The 27,362-nt window shown below is 35.8% G+C and overlaps 1 protein-coding gene across 2 annotated transcripts in view; it reads left to right on the forward strand.

The window, feature by feature from the left end:
• Positions 1 to 27,362, forward strand: part of KCND2 (potassium voltage-gated channel subfamily D member 2) — a 265,884-nt gene that overhangs the window by 65,539 nt on the left and 172,983 nt on the right. The window lies entirely within an intron of this gene.

Below are 27,362 nucleotides of genomic sequence, written 5' to 3' on the forward strand. Positions count from 1 at the left end.
CTAAACCCAGAAACAGTTATTTTCTCTGGCCAGTAATTATACAACTACATCTTTTATTTATAAAAGTGTTCTGTCCTTGAGCCCTTGGAGTGCCTTGTAAATGCGCAAAGCAAAAATGTTGGAAACAGGCCAGATGAAAAAAAAAAATCTATCAGGGAGAGAGCAAACAAGAATAATGCACTTTAAACTAACATTGCTCTTCAGTTCAAGAACTGAATTTGCACTCATGAGTACAGTTATAGTTTATAGGCTTGTTTGGATTTTTGCAATTTCTTTTACAGCAAATTGTCACATGTTCTAACACAAAATTCACATTCTCAGAAACAGATAATATGACAAAATTTATATCAATTTCTTCTCAATACTAAAGGTAAACTGGATTTAAGTCATTGAGAGGCTGTAGACAAACAATCTAGAAATTCCAGGTAGGAAGGTATCAATGTGTTTTGGGAATAGCTGTTGGGGTAGGGGATGAAAACTAGAGAAACTGGCAGGGATGGAGGCAGCTGCGTCTCTCACAATAGCAAAATATCAGATGCAAAACTTTATATTGAATTAGGATGAATTTACATTTGCTCCTATGACCAGTAGCTTACCTGATGCTTCAGTCATTGCATAAACTCCTTGCTTATGGGTCCACCCTGTATAAAGAGAAGGGGCAATCAGGGGAGTAAACTGTTTTCCCTACTGTAGAGTTCTTGAATGAGCCAGGAAAACCTCTCAAGTTACATTTTCAATAGAACTGTGTCATATAGGATATAATTGCAGAAAGTGATTTTTTAGATATTTTAGTCTAGTAGCACATTCTGCTCAGCACCATCAGGACTCGCTATGATCTTACAATGCCATGAAGTTCTGAGCCCAAGAAATACCGTGTGTTTAGAGTTAAGAAACTCAGCCTCCCAGAAACCCAGCCTCAGCTGAATGGAACTAGATGCAAACAAAAATGGTACAGAAGAAACCTCTGTAACAAAGTCAGCTCATTAATAGCTTCCTCTTCTCAGCATCCTCACATGTGAGTTGCACTCTTCACAATCATCAGCCTGGCATTGAGACGAAAAATTGCCTTTCTATTTTTAAAAAACCTATAGTGGGAAGAGTATCCATGAGGCATGAGGCAGGTACAAGCTTTTTTCTGCTCACCTGACATGAAACAAGGCCTTGAACAAAGTTTACCTAAGCAGGAGAAAGGTGACAGCTTCCGTGACCTCCAGTTTCTTGTATGGTAGATCTGTTCCTTTTCCTGTAAGTATTAAATAGTGAAGGGCACACTTACAGTACAGCTGCAAAGCATTTCCCTGAGGAGTGGTAACCCACGTTCAGACCTTTGTGTCAGTCATTAGATAATTGCTTAAGAAAAAGAACTGCTCCCACAAGAGAAATCTGAGATCTAGCTTAAATAACTGAAAATCAGAAGGGAGAGGATATTCAGATGAAAAATGGGAAATTCAAGCATGAGACTGCAATGAAGCAATCCTGCTGAGATTTAAGATGAACAGTGATAAAGTCAAGCTAAATACATTTACTGTAAAGGTGGCCTTTCTAATTCCTCTATCCCTACAAGACCAGAAAAAGTGATGCATTCCCTTTCGTGTTCCTATGAGGGAAGCAAGAAGTACCCACACATCAGTAATGACATGTTTTTAGGAATATCTGTAACAGCTTTACAAGAGACTGGATGGTACAGACACATCTTTGAATCAAATTCTTAAGAACAGATTTCAGTAAATGCGAGTGGGACTCACATTTTGAAAGCACAAACGTACAAGAACAAAAGATGCTTCTCTCTTGATGTCCTTTGGATTAATGTAAATGGTTTCCTTAGAGAATATAAACTATAATTGCTGCTAGAGAATCCAGCTGGAAGGCAGATAGCTTTTTAAAAGTCTTTTAAACTTGTATTCATTTTATTTTTTAGCAGTGCTATAGAATTATTAATTAAAAAGATCATTTCTCAAATGAAGGTTTTAGGAAGCAGAAATGAAAAATCATAAATTTTCAGGATCAATAATTGCAATTAAATTGCATTTAATTGAAGTAATTATTACAGCTTTGGATTATTAAATTCAAAGGATTAAGTGACATAGGCTATTAATTTTTTTTCACAGCAAAAGTTGGAGGTGTTTTCTATCACTTTGTGTTAGCTAGGTGATCAATGAGTTGGTCCTACTTGGAGTTATCTTACAATTCCCTAAATTAAGTGTCAACATCTCTTTTTTCTAAAAAAAAAATCTAGATTATTCAGTATTCTCAAAATCTAGCTGTCATAATATGAAGTCTGCTCTGAAAGTAATGCCTGCAGTGTTATTCTGTCAGCCCATGATGTCAGATGTGGATACTGTTGGTATGACAGCAGAGGCTGAACCTTCCCACCAATATTCCATTACATGTTGTTGCCGTGTGACAGATGGCAGCAGAAGGGCAGTCTGACAGAATAATGTCTGACATGGAAGTGCATCTGAAGCAAATGTGTGTCACTGAATTCTTGCATAAGGAAAAGATGGCATGAAAAAAATACACAATACATGAAAATACGTGATACATGAATAATACATGATACATGAAAATGTATGACAAAAATTAATGTCAATTAATTGACACTTGCTATGTCTATGAAGACCAAACAGTGGATGTCAGCATAGTAAGGGGTGGGTGTTGCATTTCAGCAGTGGAAACAGCAATATGAAAGACAAGCCACATTCCAGATGGCCATGCAGATTTTCAAAAGTGCAGCATACCAGCTCTTGTTCATTGATGCCAAAGATGCATAGCTAATGGTGATGACTATGTACAGAAATAGTACATTGTATCTGAGAATTTTCTCTATCAAATAGTGCTATTGTGCTTTTTATACTTGTTGAAGTTTCCATGGAAATAAATAGAAGGCATTACTTTTAGAGCAATCTAGCCATTATTCTGTATGATTCACAATCCTTATATTTCATCATCCTTTGATGTCTATCTTTCAACTCTTTCAATCTTTCAATTGCAAATGTTGGCTTAAATCACTACTGCAATACTATGTCCATAAAGCTTTCCTTAGGACATTTGAACTAAATTAATCAGAAGGGCTGTTTACTTGTAGTGAAGAAGGTAATAGAACAAAATTTTGTGTAGGCTGAGTACCTTCTGTGTGACTATATGACTATAATTAGTTAAATTAAAGCTAATGAACTGTGGATTAGCATTTGAAAATCCAGTTAACAAGTTCTTTCCTGTCAGAAGATTGCTCAGAGTTAATCCAATCAGTTTGTTTTTGTATTGTACATATCCTTGAATTATTTCTAAGTATTAAAGACTGTTTTACTATATCAGAGTATGTGCATCATGTTCAGAGATTAACTTGTGAAAAGAGATGGATAGTGTTGACTTAGTCCCAGTAAGTTTCAAGTTCTGTAGAAATACAACACTTGTTTCTCATAATGTTCTTTCACATTAAATAATCTACGCACTGGCTATGTGCTAGTACTTTTAAAAAAAGATTTTCAGTCAACAGTTACACATTTTTCATGGTCTTACCAGTACTTATTGGGATGCTGAGAGGTCTATAAATTCTTTTTCTAAGTGTCTTGTACAACATTCATCACAGTAGTTAAGCATAGTCCAAAAGCATTTTAAGTGGTAGTTACAAATTAACTGCCATTTTTAACACAAACATGGCTCATTCTATTTCAAATCCCATATCAAGAGAGGAAATTGTCTTCTGCTATGTTATGTTTTTACAGGATGTTGACCTTTTTGCTTGATCATCTCTTCATGTCATTTCATATCTCCAGACAAATCCCAAGGAATCTACTATCATGCAATCAAACTTTACCCTTTCTCTTTCTGTCATCTTTTTGTACACTTTTTATTTTCTAGAAAATGTGTTATGTCTGAAAAAGAAAGCAATCTACTACAGTTCTAAATTGCTGAGTAATCTCTTGCACATACTGTGCAAGCAAACTTTCCAAAAATGCATTTTTAGACAGTATGCTGGTCTTGTGAGAGACCATTAAGAAATAACTCAGGTACTCTTGAAAAAAGCAATAGTCAGATGCCCATCTGATATTTGGATGCAGATGAGATCATAGAAAACAAAAGGGCTGAAGGAATTCAGAGGGTTTTTCTGTAACTACTGACTACAGAAATGAAATAAAAAGGATTATGTAAAATTAGAAGCTACAGGAATCTGAGAACTCTGTACCCATAGTAATGATTTCTGTTTATTTAAAACAGGATAATTCATAAAAGTTAGTAAATAGCTGTGAAGTGTTTATCAGTCTAGATATCATGGAGTGAAAATGTTAAGAAATCAGGTATCACGGGACTGTGCCTGAATACAGAACGAATTTCTGCAATGTTATCATCCTATTTCCATAAACATACCTTTATAAGAGTATAGACATTCATAGGAAATTAGTTTTAGCCCTTACACACTAAACAAAATTATTCTTATGATGCTGTATTTCTAATATTAATATTCACGACCAGTTTCTGATACATGCAGAATCCCAGAGCCAACACACAAAACATTAATGAAATTGTAAATTTCATGCTTTAACACATTAATTATTCTTACGAACATTTTTGCACTGAAAGACCTGCTTGCCTAACCACTTATGGTAATTCTCTGTTCATATCAGGGAGTATAATTTTGCATGGTTTGGAAATATTTCTGCTTTTACAATCTGTATCTATCCATTGGAAGGGAAAAAAAAGTTTCTTTCAATAAAAAAAAAAGTCTTAGGGCTTACAAAATACTTTAAAAAGTCAGTATTTGCAGCCTTAATGTAATAGACTATCATTTCAAACCAAATTAAGTAAGCACTAGTTATTCTTTTAACTGCTTTAACAGGTCTAAACTCATATTTATTCTCCTTCTCATAACAATTCTGTTCATAACAAAACAAAGAACTCAAGAGGTTCCTAAACAGATTAATGAGTCAGTGCGTCTGTAATTCTCAAGATCAAATTGAGTTTCAGGCTTTTATGTCCCCAGCAATCTTGAGGTAAATCTCTGAATGTCTCAAAATAGAAACTGTGGCAGAAGTTTCTATCAAAGCCCCAATTATACAAGCAGGTGCAGGCCTGTCAATAGATCTGACATGTGATTCATGGTACATGAATTGTATGTGATCTATGCCTTTAACTTGGTTGAAGGAGCATCTGTTTTCTTTTCAGCCCGTACCCCAGAACTACACAAATGTAAATAAGCTTGGTAATACACAATTTAATGACGTACTTAAGCTTTTAGCTTTAGGTTTCAGCTTGGGATTCTTCAAAGGTAACTTTCATTGTACACGATTATAGATTGGGGTATGGATATTTTAGGTAAGTGGTAAATGTTCTCAGTAACTAAAGAAGGAAGAAAGCATCTTGTGAGGGTTTCTATTCTTTTTATTACCTTCTGGAAGTATCAGTTTCTATTCCTTGATTAAAAAGGGAGCATACGTAACTCAAGCTGATGGAGCAACTAATTTAAGATGTTTGAAATGATGTGAAACAGAGGCAGTACTTAGGGTCTGATAGCATCTCACATTAAGTATCAGTGAAAAAAAAAAAAAACTGTGAAGTTTACAATGCATTAATTTTACATTGAATTTGTCCCCAATAAGCTCAATAAGAAATATTGTCTCACTTGTTTTCTGTTTACCAACCAGCATTTGGGCTTTGTGAATTACACAAGTATAGAACTTAGTAAAGCATAAAGAAGTAATCAAAACTGCAAAGACAGTAGAAAAAAAGTAAAATGAATAGATGACAAATTTACATCATCACAGGGGTTGGAAGGGATTTCTGGAGGCCAACCAGTCCAACCCCACTGCTAATGCAATTTCCCTACAGTAGGTTGCATAGGAAAGCATCCAGATGGGTTTGGGATATCTCCAGAACAGACCCCACATCTTCTCTGGGCAGCTTGTTTCAGAGTCTGAGGCTCTGTCACCCTTAAAGTAAAGAAGTTTCTCCTCACTTACTCTATATTTTCTCATTAACTCTAAACTGTTTTAATATTATTTCAGTCTTCTGAAAAAAAAAATATATATATTAAGACTACATGAGTAAGAGATCAGTGAACGCAAAAGATCTTTACTTGTTCATTTGTTTTGTAGCTCACATATTATCACTGCTTTACCGTAACATGGAAACTACTATTTTTAAGAGTGATGTGGAACCAGATTTTAGTGCCAGCCTTTCCATTTCAAGGGTTCAGGTCCATCAGAAGGGTTGAAAAGGGTATTTTAAGATTTTTCTCCTGTAACAAGGAGAGATATTAACAATTTTGTCTATCTTAATTTTGTATTGCAATGTACCTGTTCTTTTAAGAATGGAAAAGAAAATCTATCTCTCTGGTCCTTTCTTATAAACACCCCCATCAAATTTCTGACAAGAGTTTGGAGGCATGGCATTGATTTTTAGAACTATTTCCCCCAACAAAATTGTATAAGGAAAATTATAAAATTGTATCACATCACTGTGATTTTTAGGCCCAGTTTTATTAAGAAGCTAATGTATTGTGAAGTTCAGGGATGGGAACTTCAGACATTTTCTGTAATCTTGCTTCCTGAATTTGAACAATTCTTGTTCTGTATGTAAGTTGTGTTTCCTATGCACAGTAAAACACAGTACATAAAGTTGCATATTACAGCTGCCTAAATGTTCTGAGGCTGAAAAATAGCACCATTATTTAAATGCTACACAAGCAAGAAACTGATCAGTCTTGTACTTCAAGGCCAGTTAAATCGTTTTCTTATCAAAGGAACATACCACTTGCTTACCATATATAAGCATGGTGCCATGCTGATCTGTGTGGCCTCAAAATCATTATAGAGTTCCATCAAGGAGACAGCGTACCAGTGTTTTGTGCAGTTAAACATGAAAATAAATTTAGAAATGCAAGGTAACTTAAATCTGACCCTGAATTAAGTCCCATCTCCATGGGACTTAAATTAATAACCTGGTAATCATCACAAATTATAGATTTAAGTCTAAGATACTTTTTGAGTATGGATAATTAAATCATTCTTTTCTTTAAATACGTTGGGGTGCAAAAGGGGTGGAGACAATCCTTATGCATTTGCCTAGTCTTCTGCTTCTGATCATCCAAGCAGTAAGTTGCTCAAACAGTTGCTCATTCTTAATTTCTGGCTTGAGGAAAAGCCAGTTACTTTGGCACAGCAGAATACAATGTTTCTAACATTATTTAAAAAGAAAAAGACAATGTCCATCGTTTGAGTCATTTTCTTAAATCTGCTGTTAAGTATTGTGAAATCCAAATCAAATGTTCTTTTCATAAATAAGTCATTTTATGCCTTTTCACTGACTGGTGTTAGCTGATTAGTATTTTGATACGCGTGGTCATTTCAATAAATCTGATACATTAATGGGTTTTTTTACAGACTGAAGGGAAACAGCCATAGTTGTAATATTACATTTCTTTGAAGTAAATGGTTCATGCCTTCCACTTCAATCTGCTCAGAAAATTTGTCAGTTTAAGTGAACAGCTGATTTGTAGCTGAATGTAAAATAAAACCAAAAGAAATGGCTAATAAATTATAATAGTCATTTACAGAAACTAAGACAGACTTTTCTAAATGTAAAATATGTTGCTCCAATAATATTCAAAAGACTCAGCACTGTAAGGTTAGCTGCTTTACCGGGAGCCAAAGAACAGTCAGTTGTTCCCTATTCAATGTTAACTGGATTATTTGTGGAGTGACCCAAATACACGATTACAAATGTAGATTTGATCATGTTCCTAATTTCTTGACAAGGAGCTCCTCTGGACTTTTTAAATATCATAGAACCTTAGCAGGAAAATATAATCAAAAATGCAGTGAGAATAATCAATGAAATCTAATTCTTCTGATTTTAAAAATGTACATTCAAAATGTGTCTAAAAATCACTAGCAGTGAAATCAAGCAGTGAACTCTAGGCTAGTGACCCTTGATCTAATTTGAAGAGCTGTACTGAAAAATCTGGTATAAAAGCTACACCAAGGCAAAAGTTTTAGATGCTCATAAAAATACATTTATTTCTGTGCAGGTCAAGAATGCCTTCAGTAATTCTCTTTCTTTGTTGTAATCGTTACTCAGATATAAATTTCTGGGAAATACTATTCCATAAGAATCTGTAGGAAAACTCGATTGTTGTTTTCAAAATTTTATATGCACTGCTGATGTTTTCAACTTCTGTAACTTACATGTTACATGTAAAAATATGTAGAACACAGAGAGCTTTATACTGCTAACCAAAAATGAACTGGGTACTCAAGGAAGTTAACTGGAAAAAGCCATATTATCTGTTTCTGATAGTGTCTTTACTGTAGTAGAAACAGTGAAAGAACTAATGAAATATTTCTCTATCTATTGTGCTGTGACTCAGATTTTCTAACATCTGAAATTGTAATATTGAATTGAAGTGTTTTTTGTTGTTGGATTTTTTTTCTCTCTGGGAGGCATTTGTAACATCTGTCTTTCCTGCATAGATTTTCTAATATCTGATTGGTGGTCAATTTATACTTTATTCACATCCTCACTGAACATATTATTAGGTTGTTCATATTTAGCAGTAGTCATTAATTTTTTTTGAAAAATCATTATAATTGATATCATTATTTCTCTATCAGATTTGGTAAACTTTGAATAATGAGTTCAAAAATTGATTGGGAATTGACAAAAACATTCATTGCTATTACAGCAAGCTTTTTCTTACAATAATTGCCAAAGAAATGTGAAACGGTGAGAAATTGCAGAAAAATCAGGATTTTGTTCAGTTTCCCTAATGTGGAGTTAATCAGTAAAATCAGTCTATAGCTTTTCAAACTTAGTAAGCAGTTCCTTATGAGTAACAAAATACTTTCATCTGCTCACTGAAGACAGTACAAGTGCTGAGGCATGTGCCATCTCTGCTGGCTCTGGCTATGCCTGCCACAACTGTAACATAAATGCTGACACAGCGAATCAGATGTTTCAGAACTTCTCAGGATGGCCTGCAAAACTGAAATCAATGAGAATACAGTAGTCAATAAACTCCAGGTGAGACATTTTCAGAAATGTTCCAAATTACAGGTGAGGATTTTTGTTTCATTTCTACTTTATCCTCCAATGGGAAGCAGATGTTTTCAGAAAATCAAGAAAATATTTAATGCATTGACTGGCAACTACTTTCTGCCTCACTGAAATTTAAATCTATGACTATATGAAAGCAGAATTGAAAATGAGATTATTATTTAAAGAATAATCTGAAATAAAAGGAAGAGTAATTCCTTTATTTTAATGGGGGGAAAAAAAAAGGAAAATAATGCAGTTAGTACTTCTATGTCTTTTCAGTTTAATATGCATGCAATATATACATAATATAGATCAGAATTAAGCCAATTAAAAAGTAAAACTTACTCTTGTACCATTTCCCTCTTTGCTTAAAATATTAGAGTTTTTTAGTAACAACAGAAATTTCAAGGGCAACATGTTTGTTTTCCCAGGCACGTACACATTTCTTTAATGAATACCAAAAATAGAAAGATTCAGGAGTTGAACAGAATTTAAAGCATTTTCCTAATGACAAATCAAATTTTAAGGAAACTGTGGAACAACTAAAGGTTATCTCCAATCACCCTTATCTGAACAAAAGAAAAGTGATTAAATCTCTGGTATAAACTCTTAAATCTCCTTGAAGAGCTAGAGTTGCATATGCACCAAACTACATAAAAATACTTTACTGCTTATTTTAAGAGAACTAATAAGCATTCGCTTAAGTCTGATTTAAGACATTGTCCATGTCTTCAAGGTGTTGTGGTTTGCACCCCTTTGAGCATAAGATTTTTCTGCTAGAGAGATGATAAAGATTTCTTTTCTTCCCAGACAGACAGATGTGCAAATGATTGCATCATTTGTTAAATAAATTAGTCCAACTGAACCCATACCCATGATATACAGATTTGTTTACTCAGCCTTTATGCGCAGAGAGATGGTTACTGTGTTTCTGGGTTGGTGAACATCTGGAAAATCGGCAGGTTACCACAGATGTATGGGGAAAGAATTATCTCATATGTTGTTTATACAACATACGGGGTTCAGCCAAAGAATAGTGAGGTGGGACATCGGACTTTCATAAGAAAGACAGAACAGGAGATAGTACAAAGGCCTGGCTCCTTTGGACATACACCTTTCAGTGCTACTGTCATTTCTTCAGCAACTTTTCACTGTTTTCAATAACCTCTTCTGGGCTGTTCATGTGAATAACATGAGCAGGTTACCACTCTAAATTGATTAGTTTGCACCTTCGAGGTAATTAGCTCCTCATGTTCCTTTGCTAGAGGCAATTTATGCTATATTCCAGGCAGCTACACAGTTGTCTTCCCTTCTGTCTATATCCCTTTTAGGTTGCCCTGAAAGGTAAATTGTGCTCTAGAATTACTGCTACTCAAAGAGGTTAATGGAATTATACTTTCAGGGGACAAATCCAAATCTGAAGTGTAGCCATGAATCCATTTGCTCCTGCCTCTAATACTGAAATCTTCTTTTCTGAGGTCTACTTCTCATTTAAGTCTTTATTTGCATAGACTCCATATTCACTTTTAATGACTGAAAAAGGATAAAAAAAGTATAGACTGGTTAATATTAGGACTCGATTTTAAGATCTATGTATTTAATAAGTTAGGATCTTGTTTCTGCTTTGATTTGTATTGTTTTGATTTTGATTCTTAAAGTTACAAACTCAGATATATAGCTGTAAATTTATTCCATTATATCCTCTGATGGAGACTTTCACCATATATCCTTCCAGTTGTGCAATAAGTTACTACTAATGCTATTTAAAATAGTTGTTTTTGCTTCAGTACCATAGTGAAAATTCTATTTCAATGTAAACTTCTGGAGGAGGGCAGCTTCATTTTACTTTCATGGTAAACAGTATGGGTAGGTCACATATGGAGCTTAAAGGAATTGTTCCTTATTATAACAGTCACTAAATTACAATCTCTCAAAAAATTACATTATGAATCAAATTAAAGGTGTCATCAAAACTGATAAAATTTAATAAGATAAGATATCTTAAAGTGAGGCCATTCTCACTGGAAATGGTAACACCGAGACATTTAAAATCAAGGTTGCTTTTATGTAAACTTAATCACATAAATCCCTCAAATACGTCTGTTACGACAAAGCATATTACTGTACTATATAACTTTTATATTAGCTCTATAACTAAAAATATATTAAAACATAATAAGATATTGTTATCAAAAAGATCTTTCCATGTTATTATTTTATGTTTTCTTTACTTAACGCACATTACATGTCATAGACTCAATACAGATCATATCTTACAGGATATTTTCTTCATAATTTCTCCTCAATCAACTGAAAACTGGAATTCTGTGATTTGGTTTTACTGTGAAAGACACTTATTTTTATTCACACTTTAAGCGATATGGAAAGATTTCACAGATTTCACAGAATTGTAGGGGTTGGAAGGGACCTCCAGAGATCATCGAGTCCAACCCCCATAAGATAACCCAAGATAACCAAGATGCCTCTGTAAAAATGTATAAACAAATCATACTTCACTTAATTGCTGATTTGTTATTTTCCCCATTCCCCCATTCCCATTATTCGTTATTTTTCCCATAATATTTTTGAGTAAAAATACTAAATTCACTGCTTGATTGTTAACATATATTATGTCAAATGAGCGTAAAGTACCTATTCCTAGAAATCATTCTGAGAAGACCTTAAATCCTTGTAGTAATATTCCTGTGGATTTTTATTACGAAAATTGTTATAAAAACAAACAGCACAAAAGTGCAACTATAGGCTAAGGAATGACTGCAGAGCTTTCTTTTTTCTTTTACCCAAGATTACCTCGTTGATGTGACCAACTAGCTTTAGATGTTCACTGTACAAAGAAGGAAAAAACAAAAGTAACATCAAACTATAATTTTTGCACAAATTTTCTAGTGTTTTTAGGGAAATAGCTTTGTAGATTTTTCACTGAGAACAGACAGTTGAGAACATCATAGAATGTTTTGACAGAACATCTTTAAATGGGAAATCGTCTAGGAAAATTACTCAAGACACTCATCTAAACAGTATTATAAGTCATGTCTAAATTACTCCATGTTTTCTATGTTTCTTACTCTATGTTTTCTATTGTGTCTTCTATGCACTCTGCAAAATCTTTTTTCTTTTTTTTTTCTTTTTTTTTTTTTTTTTGTGTGTGAAAAAAAAAAGCTTCCGAGTGAAGTTTTCACTCAAAACACTGAGTGAAAAACTGCTGTTACTGCACTGTGTAGATTTCTTTCTTTCCCAAATGTTTTGATATTCTACAATCTCTAAACAATGGTCATGGTGTCCATTACTATGCATATCCTAGACAGTGACAGCCAGCAAGTGAAAAGGATAAGAACTCAGCTTTAGCAGCGCAACCAAGACAGAAATGCTGAGGAGTCAATGGATTTCAGCACTTTACAATGTATGTGAATTTGGCTCCCAGTTCGTATTATTCAGGGAACTCATGCTCTCAAACAACAAAAGGGATTGATAAATACCTGTAAAGCACAGGGGAATTCAAAAGTTACAATGATGAGGTATCAAAAAGTATGATGTGGCTTAGATAATGATCCTGGAAGAAGCTGTGTGACCTTAAGATGCTTCTAGAAGGGGTGTTTTAGATTGTCTAAAGTTATTTAGACATTTCTTTTTCTACTGTTTTCAGTCTTCTCCCTTTGTTTTCTCTCTTCATTCCTTGCCTGTCTCTCTCTTCTTATGCCCATCTTTGTCTCATTCCTCATAATACCTGAGAAAACCTACAAGGCACAGTCAGGGCAGGGAGCATGGCAAGGCTCTGAATGCACAGCCAGGTGAATGGAGCACACCTCAGGTAAAATCCAAACAGCTGAATGTGTCTCATGACTGATAAAAGTAATTGGATCACTGAATTTTTCTCTTCTTTACATATTAAAAGATACGCTAGAAGTTTATTACATTATGAAATCATCAGTCTTCATTCCAGATGACCACATCTTTCCTCCCACCTTCCCTCCCCCTGCTTCTCCCCAAAAAAATCTGCACAACTTCTGATGTAAATACAAGGGATAAGTTCATGGTTCTAGCTATTTTCCTTCAGAGAAGTGCAAATAATAAGGCACAAGACTTTTCCACCTCTGTGCTCTTATGGGAGCAATAAGATGAGCCTTCAGGCTTCTGTAGTCATAAATCTCCTAAATAGGAATCAAGACTCATGCACTTCCTAATTTATCATTTTGTCATTTATTATAGATATCCTTTCATCTAAACTCTCTTAGCATTTTATCATGCTCGTCTTCTTAAGGCAACTCCGTCAATTGCTGTTACAAACCTTACGTTTCCACATTCACTTTTGACTTTTCTTACATCCACTCCCCCAGCTTTGTTGTTCCCACCACCCTGTCTCACCCCCCATCTGCTGCTCCAGTGATTACTTTCTGCTGGTCACATCTCCATACTCACACTGGATGATATCTTACCCCAAATACTTTCAGATACCAAAATGGTGCTGGAGGGGATTTCTCAGCCAGTGACAAATTCAGCCTTTCTCATTTCATATACCTTTGAAGCCAGTATTAAATTCATAGTAGTTGATGCAGATCACCTGTCACAACATAAATTACCTGTCTGTGCTCTTTGCAGCTCTTTCTTTCTTGCAGAGATCCTTTTTCTTTTTGCTAGTGTAAAATTTACTTAGATAATTTTTTGATTGTGTAAACATCTGAAGATTTAAATATAGAAAGTTTCAGAATGGTTGCTTCATTTCATTTCAGTTATGAAATGTCCAGATAAACTGAGCTCTTCCATTTCTTATTGGAAGGATTCCAAAAAAGCGCTAAATGATTTCCTGGTAAATGCACACCCTTCTATTTTTTTATTTTTAAATCAGGCTTTTTCAGATCAGCATTCGCTCTTAACATTGATAAAAATATCTGATTAAAAACTGATATTTGATAGAGCTAAATAACTCCATAAATAAACTTTCATCTTAAACAAACCTATAAGCTAAAACACAGTGTAAATTGATAGCTTTTGTACCAATAAATAATAGAAATAACTTTATTTCTCTACTTTTTGAATAGTGATGCTCACTTTTAGACACAAGATGAAAACCTGAAGAAAAAATAATTAGCGTCTCTCTCTGTAATAAGCTGCACAATCCTTCACATCAAAAACAAGCAAAAAAACCTTAAAAATTATGATATCATTAATCTTACTTCTTGAAACATTTTAGAAATGCTAATTTTTATACCATGTTGATCTAGAAACTTGTTGTCTTCTACACAAGTCAAGAAAGATCATTGAAAGTAGTGCATTATCAACATATTTTTAAAATTCAAGTAGTTTCTTCATGGAATGTTGTACATTGAAAGCAAATGTTTTCAAGTTGCATTGTTTGTTCTAATGTAAGAAAAAATGCATAAATGCTTAAAACTAGGACAAATATGGCTCTATAAATAGCATTCAATCTCAGTGAAGCACAGCAACTTAATCTTCATTTGAAGCTATTCTGAACACAAAGTTAGGTTGAAGGACATGAAACTTGTTTTGGTTCCCACTGTCTTCCCATCACTATTGTCATCCTAAACTTCCCCATTCTCAGCTTGTCTTATACTCCCCAAGCCTTATGTTTATCGCTTTGTGTTTTTCTCATTCTTGGCATCTTATGTTTCTACCTTCTTTCTTTTGATGCTTGACAGTAGTTTTAGCCTTACGTTTTCATGTTTCTTCTGAGAACTCAATCAGTCCTCTTCAGGCTCCTTGAAAGAAGCACAAAGAAAACACTTTTTTGAAGGGTAAGAATATCTTTTAAACTTGCTGAATCTCTCTGAATAAAATTATGTATATATAGCTGCACGGACTGCTGTTAGTTTTTCTACTCAGTTAATCTGAGTAGAACATCTTTACAGATGAAAACGTACAGAAAGAATATTAAATGAATATGGAACAAGAGATAAGGGGTATATATTGTATGTAATAAGGTAGCATATAGGAACAAAGAAAACTGGAGCTGATAGGTAGATATGTTGTCCTTGATCAATATATCACCTCAAGCTTCATTCTACTACAATCTTCTGGGGTAGAATTGCGTCATTCTGCAGACAAACTAGAGCAGAGTGGAACAAAAAGGGGCTTCCTCAGAATTTCTTCTTGCAATTCCAAGCTATTTTCTTGAAAGGTGGTAGAATTTATTCTCAGAATAGAATTGGCAAGCATCCTTAGCTTAAACCTCATGAACACTCTGATATCTCTCTGAGCTTAATATTCCCTAGAATATAATTTAAGTCTTCTCTCTGAGGCAATTGGACTTAGGCTGTCTGAACCAGTCTCCACAGAATTTAGAATTATGCATTATTATTTTTCACAGTCACCTACACAACACCCTGAGGTAAGATGCTGATATGTCTAATGTCATACAGGAAGGCAATGCCAGAACTAAGATTCAAGTTGTTTCCCAGTAGTACTTTTGATCCCTTCAGGCACAGAAAGCTGTCAGTCCCAAAGACTATTATTTGAAGTGGCCAGAATTCCACCAATCAATCAGCAAGTGGTAGCTGTGTGCATCCTGTTAGAGGCAGATAAACAGCTGAGCAGACCTAATGGGATCAGTGGTAGCCCACAGCTGTATGATGCAGGCTGCTGGCTGAGGTTACATGTGAAGGAGTGGGTTTCTCAGCATTTTGGAAAGTCAGGCTGGCTGTAATTTCTATGCTGCATCTTGAACAGATGTTATTTGCCGGGCTGCTTTTAAAGTCCAAGCACAATGAACAGTTTCATATGCAACAGGGCATGAGATACAGGCTGTCTGCAGGTTGTCCTTGAGGCAGAGGTCAGACAGACCATGGAGCACCCAAAGGTTTTGGTCAGTACTGCACTCACCTGCCCATTCAAATACAGACATAACCAAAAAACACTGCCTTCTGTTTATTTCCATGGAAATTTTAACAGATACAAAGATGAAAATAGCACTATTTGACAGAGCAAATTCATAGTTACAAAACACTGTTTTTTAACAACGTCACCACTATTCACTGTGCATTTTCACCAACAACAAACCAGAGCCTGCATGATTCACTCATTAAAATCTGCATGATCTTTTGGAATGTGGCTTATCTTTCATATCACTGTTACCACTGCTGAAATGCACAACTCACAGCCTCACATCCACTGTTTGGTCTCCATAAATGTTCAGCAAGCATCAATGAATGTTAGTGGGTGCAGTCTTTTCCTCAGAGAGAAATTCCATGACACACCAATTTGTCACACTGCCTCTCTGCTGCCGTCTGTCACACAGCAACAAAATGCAATGCGATATTGGTGAGGAGGTTCATTTTCTACTATCATATCACCAACATTGTGTACCAACATAATAAAATAGGAGGCATTACTTTCAGAGCAGCCATCATACATCACAGATAAGACCTGGAATACAACGTTAGCCTCTTAACTTTCAATCCCTGCTACTGTGAAGAAGGAACAAAAAATTATGAGAACAGGATGGAATTTTCCTTCTCAAGAGAACCACTCCTTCATCTTTGTCTTTTGTGCTCTGTAACTGTTTGGACTGTTGTTTCATGGCTTGCTCCTTTTTTGCTGCGCCTCCACTAGGACTCAGAGCTACTGAGAGACTGATGGTGCAAGAAATTAGGCTAGCAGCAAGCAACAACAAGATTGAAAAGCTAGCAGATAATAGGGGCTTCACAGAAGCAGTTGAATGGTGAGGAAAAGGGAACTGAACAGATACTGTGTTAATAAAGGAGAAAGTAGTTGGGAACTAGTGATCCAAAACCAGCCAACTGATTCACATTTCTGAAAGAGGCATTAATTTATAAAGGAGAGTAGGCTTACTTCTTGCATTTGCTTCGTTTAGAATCCTGATTACATACCATTCTGCTCCAATCAGAGTATGTTTCTTGTACCCACTTCCTCTCTTGAACCCACAGAACTATTTATGGGTAGGAGAAATGGGCTGAAAACAAAATGCACCTCATCAGTATAAATATTAATGTCATGTTTTTGTTTGATACAATATTCAATAGTTTTCAAAGCCTTTATAATGCTTTATCACTAGTAGATTTAGTAGATTTTGTCAGGTTTTTTTTTCCCCTCTTCTATCTGTATATTTTTATGTGATTTTCCTTATAGGAAACAGGCTCTAGTTCATACGCTGCATCTGAAGCATGACCTTGATGTCTCTTCTTCACTGATTACAACAGCAGTCTAGATACCTGAGTATTTGAGCTCTAGTAGGTCTTTTCAGTATTTTAAACAGCTTTAATTTGATTTAATTTAATTTTGTATAAATATCTCATCATTGAATAGTTTCTTTGTATGTCAGATCCATTTAGCCATTCAGGGCAGTTTGCAATTAGCTCATATGCTGTTCTGGAGCTCTAAAAGCACAGCTGGTGTCTGCAAACAACCTTTCTTTCTATCCTTGCCTCTGCCCATTCTGTCAGCCAAAAATTTGGCTCTGCACACAGATCTCATGTTCTCTTTGACACCATCTCCTCCCCTTCTCACTGAAGATCTGCTGGTCTGTGAAGGGAAGCTATGGTTTTGCCTTCTTTGTTGCATACCATGTAGCAGTAGCAGACAAAAAACTGCATTGTAGATGACTATATGAAAGCTTATGAACTCTTCTCTGTGAACCCTTTTGCTATGATCCTTTTTTTTTTTTTTTTTTTTTTTAAATAAGAATAGAACTCTATACTCCCCCAAGAAATGACTGCCTTGTGGATGCAATCAGACTCTAATTGAATACACTTCAGTCATTTGTACCATATAATTCCTTTACTTTTAAGTATTTTTTGTGTTGTTTCGAATTGTGCTACAATGCCATTGACAGATCTTACTTTTGTGTTGGAAGGAAAAACTTTTATGTACAAAATCATCCTTGTCTTGCTTTATTCTAAATCCATGTAGTGATGTTCTGAATAGGCATTATTATGAACACAAGTGGTTGTGTACCTGCAGTGAGGAAGCTGGATGAGAGCTGTTGTCCTGAATGTCCTTGTGTTGCTTGAAAAAATGACTGACTATTGTTTTAGCATAACCCTGTGAAAGTTAAGAAAAGGAAGGGGCAGGAAACCTGCCTGTAAATGCCATTGTTCCCTAAACGTCCCACATATACAGGGGCATCCTAGAACACTATACAGTGACTAGTCTTCTGGATTTTAGTGTGGCCACTGATGCTTAAAATTAAACTTGACCTTAGCAGTTAGAGTAATGCTAAGAAGCACCATCTCCTGTTGGCTGCTGGCATTCATCTATTTTTCACCCTGTGTGACTCCTGATACTACTGAAAAATGCCTTCTGTGAAGCAGTGATGTAATTCAGTCTAATAAAAGAACAGCCCTTGAGAAAACAACCACAAAGATTTCACATCACACAGAACTAATGTATAACAGCTTCCTCAGTCCTCATTTTAACTTTAATTTACACCACCCTCCACCCTGCTGAAGCAATGTGAGGAATTTAAGCTTGAATGATCCTATATCACATCATTAACTCTGTCACTGAACTATTGCTAAAATCTTGCTTTTTTTACTATGTCTTTTGAAAATACATGGTGTATAGAGCTAATACATGGAATAGAGAAAACCCCAACAAAGAAAAAGAGAAGGACCATAAAAGGGAACTCAATGAACCCTTGAATTGGCCAGGCATTTAAGATATTGATCCCTTGCAAACAGTATGGGCTGACCCTGTTCACTAGGTAAAGCTGAAATGGAAAATCGTATTGCAGCTCCAGGATTATAGGGGCAGCTGAAGGCTATCTGCCACTCAGGAAATGCCAGGGCATATTCCTCTGCTGTACTACTCTGGCTGTTTTACATTCCTGGATATGATCTTTACACTGTATGAAAGTTGTTTATCAAGAGAGCATCTCCTTGAGGATTTTTGTGAAAAAAATAATGTGTATTTTGGTCACATATAGTGCATTCTTTAAAAAATGGAAGGAGATAAAGTATTTCATAAATTGAGTATATTTTTGCAAGTTTACAAAGGCCATCCAGAACTGAATTCTTGCTTAGGAGTAACAAACACCACACCAAAATACTTCAGCCAAAAATTAAAGGTGAGGGCTTGGGCTTTGGGTTTTCTTTAACATCCTGACCTGACTACATCACTGGTTTCAGATTGGTGTGTGATTAGTGCTTTTTACAAATCTAAAGAGAGCTCAGATATAGACGTCTGATCTTATTCTCATCTGGATTAATGTCTTTCCAAGAATTATCCAGGAATAGTGTGTGCTGGCAGCCTGGAAGGCCAACAGAGTTCTGGGCTGCATTAAAAGAGAAGTGGCCAGCAGGGAGAGGGAGGTGATTGTCCCCATCTACTCAGCTCTTGTGAGGCCCCATCTGCAGTACTGTGTCCAGGCCTGGGGCCCCAGTGCAGGAAGGACATGGAGCTCTTGGAGCAGGTCCAGAGGAGGGCAACTAAGATGATCAGAGGGCTGGAGCACCTCTGCTATAAGGAAAGGTTGAGGTAACTGGACTTGTTTAGCTGGAGAAGAGAAAGATCCGGGGAAACCTCATTGTGGCCTTCCAGTACTTGAAAGGAGCCTATAAACAGGAGGGGGAATGGCTGTTTACAAGGGTGAATAGTGACAGGACAAGGGGGAATGGTTTTAAACTGAGACAGGGGAGGTTTAGGTTAGATATTAGGAGGAAGTTTTTCACACAGAGAGTGGTGACACACTGGAAGAGGTTGACCGAGGAGGTTGTGGATGCCCCATCCTGGAGGCATTCAAGGCCAGGCTGGACGTGGCGCTGGGCAGACTGATCTGGTGGTTGGTGACCCTGCACATAGCAGGGGGTTGAAACTTGATGATCAAACCAGGCCATTCTGCGATTCTATGATTCTATAATTCTAGTCTTATTTGCTAGTTAAAGAGAGGATTCTATCAAATCAATTCAAAAGAATAAAACTGTGATAGCATGCTTGTCCTAAATGTAGACTATCTGCTTGTGTAAACAAAATATATAGTTACAACCATACCAATAAAGAAAACAAATATATGGTATTAAACACATTGCCAGAGTTCCTTCCTTTTAGCATTGCAGACTGTCAGCAGTTTATCCCTTTGTGCGTCAGAAGGTCTTGCATCTTTATAAACTGAAACCACACATACACATCCAATTATTTTTTCTCTCATCCTATTTATACCGCTCAGATTCTTTGAAGTAAAAGGTCTGATCTTTTATTATATTGTGCATGAATATATCTCCTATATTTAGCACCCTGCAAAAAACTATTTGCACAGGTGCATACAAAAACACTCTGGCTTATAGCTATTGTTATCCATTCTAGTTTCCTCCTAAATTGCATGGCGTTATGTTTCCCAGCACAACTTGAATGTTCTCTGCTTCTTATTTAATTTAAAATTAATTTGGGGGAATTTCTTTGACATCATTAATATGTTAGCTATTCCGGCATATCCTGATTAGAGTCATGTTTTGTTTTGTTGTTGTTTTTTTTATTCATTTTCCAATGTGCTGAGTCTCTGGCACCATCCACGTGATGTAACCCTTTACATATGTCCATTCGAAATGCAAAATTACTATCAAGTCAGAATGGCTGTGAATATTTGCATAGGTTCTTGATACCGAGGAACTGAATTTTAATGATTCACATCTCCTCAGCATATGGACGGGACATGGTGGCATCACTGTCCTTCTTATACAGAATTCAAAGCTTTCTGAAGTCAGTAGATATTTTTAGGCAAGAGCCTAGTGTCTATTAGTCACAGGTATAAAAGGAAAGTGACTATATGTGTGTGTGGTGTGCATGTATGTGTTTTTCTATATACAAATAATTGTTTTTTCTAAATATCTCTTCAACATCATTTCACTTAAATATCCTAAATTCTGTAGTTTCATAAAAAGATCATCAAAAGAAATCATAACTGTAGTTTCATTATGATATATATTACTCAATATGGAGATAGTTAAATACAGTAATAATTCTCAAAAAGCAAAAATGTTCAACAAGTTTTTCTGTTCTATATATTGGAGATTAAAAAAAAAAAAAAAAAAAAGACAAATGCTGTAGCTAAATTCCAGGATGAGGAAACACTACAGAGGAGGTTAAACTACTGCAGCTACTGAAGCTGAAAATTTTCACACTAGCATCTCTAGATATCTTGCATCTAAAAACCTTGAAATCAGTGAGCTCTGTGGATTATTTCAACTGATTTTTGTCTGTTCTTAGAACGGAGAAATTCCAGAAAAATGGAAAATTACTTATCATTACTTAAGACATATGTAAATATGTCAACCTGGGAAATATAAGCCTGCAGTGAAAGTAATGTAAAAGTTAACCTCAGTTAACAAGGTGTCAAACAAGGATAATAAAGTGAAAGTCAATTGACAAGATACATGGAAAATGATTCCTTTCCAACACAATCTCAGTATAATAAGACATTTTCTGTTGTTAAGTATTGGTTGAATTTTATGTTCAAACTAGGCAATGATTTAGCATTGCTAATAATTTTGATTTGAACATTGTAGGAATAAAAACTTACTGTAACCTCAAATGAGTTAAGTACTACCTAGGTAACATATCTCAAATGAATTTGTAGAATGAAACTTCTGCCATTCTAAAAAGATTGGTCCAATCTTTAATTACTATAGAGTGAAAACTTATAAAACAAAGTTTTCAGTTGACACAGACAGAACTTAGAGTACTGATGAATAATGGCAACAATGGGAACTCTTGTCTGGATTGTTTGGGATACTGAATGCAGACAAAATATATTTACATTCAGCTGTAACCTGCGACAAATGAGATTACAGAATGAGTCTTCAAGAGAAGACTGGAATTCTGAAAAAGAATTAATACCATGCTATTGAAGTTGAACCTGAATGTCAATTGCATAAAAAGAAAAAAGTGGTTCATAAGAGCACAGAGCTACGTCAAGCAAAGTTCTTCCATTGTGTGCTGACACAGTCCCTAGTGATTTAGTGCCAGTTGATGCCTACATGAAAAAATATTATTACGGAAAAAATACAGATTAATTTCTTAAGGTGATTAATAAATTAAAAGGAAAATATACATTAAAAGACTGTAGAACCTCTATGTATTCAATGTATCAGATAAGAAGTCTCAAAAGATTGTAGTAGGTACCAGTAGTTTCTATAATCTGACAGGAATGAAATTTATCACTGGCTAGATTTCAAGCTAGAAAAAGGAACTGTATCATTTGCAAACTCCAAGGATATAGGGTGGATACTATACCAACAGAATTTTGAATTCAAAATTAGTCATTTGTTCTGAAAGAAATGTAATTTGGACAAGACAATCTCAGAAAGCCTGCAATCTGTATTATGTAAATGGTCATGATTGTGTAAGTCCTTTTGGATTTATGATGTAGGAATTAATGAAAACATACAACTTGATCAAAATACCATACAGAAACCAATTTCTAGCACTACCGTCTAAAGAGACCTAGAAGGTGAATCTAAAGACTAGATAGGGAGAAATTGTTCGTGTTATTGGATATCAGTAGGGAAAAAAATATATTCAATGAATCTCATATTTTGAAGAATCCTATGTGCTTTTATCTTTTCTTTCAGAAAAGAGCTAATTTTGTTTCTCAAAGGTCTTTTATTCTGAGAAATGGGGACAGATGCTGGAGATCTTCTCAGACTGAATGGTAGCAGATTAACTTGGTCCAGAAAGACAATGATCCTTTGCAGAAAGTATTTAAATTGCCATTTTGTAAAACATCAGCAACATATAGCACCTAAGCCAGATTATATAGTTATCATATTTACTTATATGATGACTTATATTAACTTATATTGTACTACGAAATTGGGATTTTTGAAACTTCCTTTCTGTATTTTATATGCACTAAGACATTTTAAGAGATTTATATAAATGCATCTCTAGAATAATTGCAAAAAATATTCACCTGGTATTAGAGGAATATGTATTATTATAACCGTATTTTATAGAAAATACCAAATGTGAGATTGAATCATTTTTGTTAATACTATGGAGGAAGTCAATGTCAAGAATTGGAGTAAATAGCAGGGTGTGTGATTCTTATGCCAAATATTTTAGTTGGCTAAAAGTTGTATCAAACTGGCCAGTGCAACAAGGAAACTATGGTTCATCCTCTTCACAGCTTTGGTTATTTGCTTTCTTTCCTTCTGGCTAGCCAGAATTGCAAGCCATTTGTTTCTTATCTCAGTCCAAAAATATACACACTACTTCTGGACCTGTTCCTTTTTGCATCTATTTCCTCTTCCAAGAGGAATCAGGCCAATTTAGGTTACACTCTGTGTAGATAATGTTCCAAGACAAATGGTTTTATATTCAGCCTCTGATTTAGTTGAAGCAGTCCCTTATATAGTTTCTAAATATTGCAATTCAAACCTACTTACAAGTTGATAATTTTCTATGAACACAAATAATAGTGTCCTGAAACTCTAGTACTCTAGTAATTGACTAAATTGGCTTTATATTAGGCTCACAGTTTATTTTGCAGTTACTGTTTCACCCATCTAGACCTCATATCTCTTTTTATGAATGCATGTTGAATGACATACTAACACTTGTTTGTTAATCAGTTGAAATATTATCATACTTCAGAAAAAAAAACTTTCTTTTTCTTAGGATATTTCAGTTTTAAATGAAAAAAAAACTATAAGGCTAAAATACACAGATTTTTTTTTTAAAATCTAAAACTGTTATTTTTGGTATGTAAATATGTTATATTAATGTTGATATGCAGTTTAGATTTGAAAACTGAAAAATCTATCTGCAATGTTGATGGCAAAAAAGAAAGTCTGTGAGAATACTATTAAAATAATGCTACAATTTTGCATGATATTTCACAGTTGTTTCACTTTAAAAATTAGTTTCATAGTCGTAATTGAAGTAGCCATTGTAATGTTGCTAATAATGGCAGAGGACGCAGCAGGGACATAGAAGCTAAAAATCGTGGAAATTTTTCTCTAGCCAGTAGATCTCTTTGTATGCAGCTTCCTGACAGTTTTAATGACAGATCCCTGGTGTCAGCTGCAGCAGTATCTTCTCTTACTGTACCTGTCAGCAGGAAGTGAGTCGTTCCAAAATTTACTAACAGCAGCATGATCAACATGACACCGTAATGAAACCTGGGAGAATATTAGAACAATACATCAGATCACAATCCATCATTAGTGCCATGGGTCTCAATGCTAAATGTCATTTTTTAGCTCTCTCCACAGAGAATGCAGCAGAGTGCTTTGTTCTTCTAAGCAGTGCTCACAGAACAATGCGATCCATTGATAACCTGCACAGGCCTGGTTAAAATGGCCAATGGAATAAAACATACTGATTAAATAATTCAAAGTGTAGCAGAGGGAATGTGTAGAGGATATGTAATCCCTGTTCTTCTAATAACCCTGCTTTGGATCAGGCAAGGTAGACCGCAGCAGTGGATGGAAATGCTGATGGCTGAAAGCCTGCAGTTAGGAGATGCTGATCTCCTCTTGAAGTTCTCAATGGAGCTATGAGCAGTAGATGTCTATTGGGAGTAGGCTTTCAATTGCCAGATGTAGACAGATAGCATTTTTGTTCAGGAGTTTTACATTAGGCTGTGTTGCATTCTGTACATAGCTGTTACTTAATATGGTTTGTTCTCGGAAGGGGGTATTCACACTGCCTAACTTTTGGCATCTAACTTAAGGGCCTAAATTCGGACTGCAAGCTTCCTATTTAGCGGTCCTCAAAAAGGCAATTTAGAGCCAGTTGGCCCTAAATAACCGCAATGTGACAGGCAACTCACATAAATCACAGAACAGGATCTCTATGGTGTTGAGAAATTATATCACAATTCTGTACCTAGATGAGCACACACATCTTCATTAAGGTCTAACATCACAGATAGTGCCAAATACCAGAGAAAGCTCATTTCACTAAAGGTGGGTTGATGGAAATCTGTTTCTGTAAAATATATTTTATGTAAATGTGATGTATGTGTCATATTTAAGGTTTTCGGCACTCACTGCTCAGTTTCAAACTCCCACTTTTTATTACAGAAAATGAGGTTTAAATCAGCTGGTACGTTTACATTCCTTTCAGCAATGTTTCTGTATTTTCTCAGGCCACTCCTCATCTTTTGTAATGTTCCTGTGTTTGGCTTTTAAGTAATCTTGTGCACACTCTTAAACAAACTGCACTGAGGTCAATAAGAGCTGCCAAAGGTGCCGTTTCCCTGAAAATCAGTCCACTTTTATCTAACCCTTTAATCTATAAGGGGTCAAATTACAGGTCGTCTTAGGCATTGACAGTTTATAATAAGCAGTGAGAGTGAGCCGATGGCATGCATGACAGAATCAGCAGCTGGGGTTGTTGCCATCAGCAGAAAAACAAAGCCCCAGGGGTTTCCTGGGAAGTGTCACTGCTGCTGCTGCTGCTGCTGCTTCTCCCGCCTGCCAGGTGGCACAGGGCTGGGGCAGGCTCTGGGGAACAGCAGCAAGGGAATGGGAGGGAATACAGAGGCCCCAGTGGGGAAGACAGTGGCATGCAAGTCCTATAAACTATGAATTTGAGTCAAATGTCATATTAATATTAAGGTTGCAAAAGTACTTTTTATTCTTATTTCAGCCTCCTGGCGCAGAAGGGAGAGGAGAGCATTTGGTATGGAATGATTTAGGTTAGAAAAGATCTGTGGGCCCATCTCCCCCAGCCCCTGCCCAATCAGGGTCAACTAGAGAAGGGTGCTCAGGCCCTCATCCAGGTGGTTTTCGAAGATCTCCACAGCCTCTGGGCAACCAGTACCAGTGCTCCATCATCTGCACAGCACTGAAGTTCTTCCTGGTGTTCAGAAGGAACCTTGTGAGTTTGTTTGTGCCCTCTGCCTCTTGTCCTGGCACCACTGAAAAGAGCGTGGCTCTGTACTCCTTGCATCTCGCTATCAGGTATTTGCATACTTTGAGAAGATGTCCCCTGAGCACATCCAAACAGCCCCAGCTGTCTCAGCCTATCATCACAAAGGAAGGTCCAATGCCCTCCACATCCTTCTGGCTTCTTCACAGGACCTATTCCAGTAACTTCACATCTCTCCTGTAACGAGAAGCCTAGAACTGGACATAGGACTACAGATATGGCCTCACCAGTGCTGAGTAGAGACTCACAAGTATGATGTGAGTACAAAAATCTGAACGATTATGAAGGTGTTTGATATCCTGGTTACTAGAATGCAATTTAAATCAAACAATTAAACACAGAAAGAATCTGAGCTAAAGTAATAAGTGCAGTCTAAATTGTTCTGTAACATAAAGCTTGAGTATTTGATTTTCTGAGGAGAATAATGTTGTGAGGCAGCTTGTTTCTTTTGCCTTGGATTTCTCAGGTTTAAAAAATAAAGTGCAGTTAAAAAAAGATCTTTTGATGTAGAATCACACCGGCACAGTTATGATTTATCCAGAAGTCTTTGAAGACTAAGACCAGTCCCCTGAAATTCTAGCTCACATAAAGAAAAAAAATAGTCATTTTCTGAGGCATTAGCTGTTAGCATCAGAAGGAATGCATGTGGGTTTCAGAGCTGTTTCCTGACTGCATGGGTATGGTGGCATTAGGATTTCACATTAATAGATACAGAAAGGAGAATTCTGCTTAGTGTGAATCTCACTGTATCAGCTCCCTTGTACTGAAGACCCTACATTTCCTTCCCCTGCATACCTCTGTCACAGACTACTGGAGCTGCTCATCCCAGCTGGTTTCTCTCCTGGGCTATTCATCTTATTGCAGTGTTCAAACAATCAGCTACTGAGCCGATAGTGCCTCCCTCCACAATTCTGCTCTCCCTTGTGCTCTGAGAAACTACTCTCGAGTTCCTGTCTTTGCTCCTCATTGCTTATAAATAGATCTCAGGCAACCTCTCCCTCTTATCCTTCTATCTCCTTCCAGTAACTATTACTATGAAGCGAAAATGCAGCATGAAAACTGTTGGCCTGTGCTGTAGTAGTTACACTGGAAGTATTCACAATTTTCTCTTGGATTACAGTATCATTAACTTCACTGACTGTGACTTTTAGAAATATATTATATTGCAATATATACATTTGAATTCAAATATTAACATTTCTTCATTGATTCTGTATTTCATTAGTTTCAGCTTGAAAAGGAAAAGGTATTATGCTTTTCTATTTTCCATCTTAAATCTTATTTATTGTGCATTATTAGAAAACTACATTTCAAAAGTGTACTTCTCCTATAAATCTTATTTGGCCTGTAATGGCTTCTTCATATACTTTAGCAAGTTTTAGTTTAGTAGGTCAAGCTGCAAAGGATGGAAAATAGTCTTTCAGCGTACTTGAAATAACAAATAGTAAGAGCAAGCAGGGTTACTT

Source organism: Tympanuchus pallidicinctus, unplaced genomic scaffold (genome assembly GCF_026119805.1).
Source record: "Tympanuchus pallidicinctus isolate F22 unplaced genomic scaffold, pur_lepc_1.0 scaffold8, whole genome shotgun sequence".
NCBI lineage: Eukaryota > Metazoa > Chordata > Aves > Galliformes > Phasianidae > Tympanuchus > Tympanuchus pallidicinctus.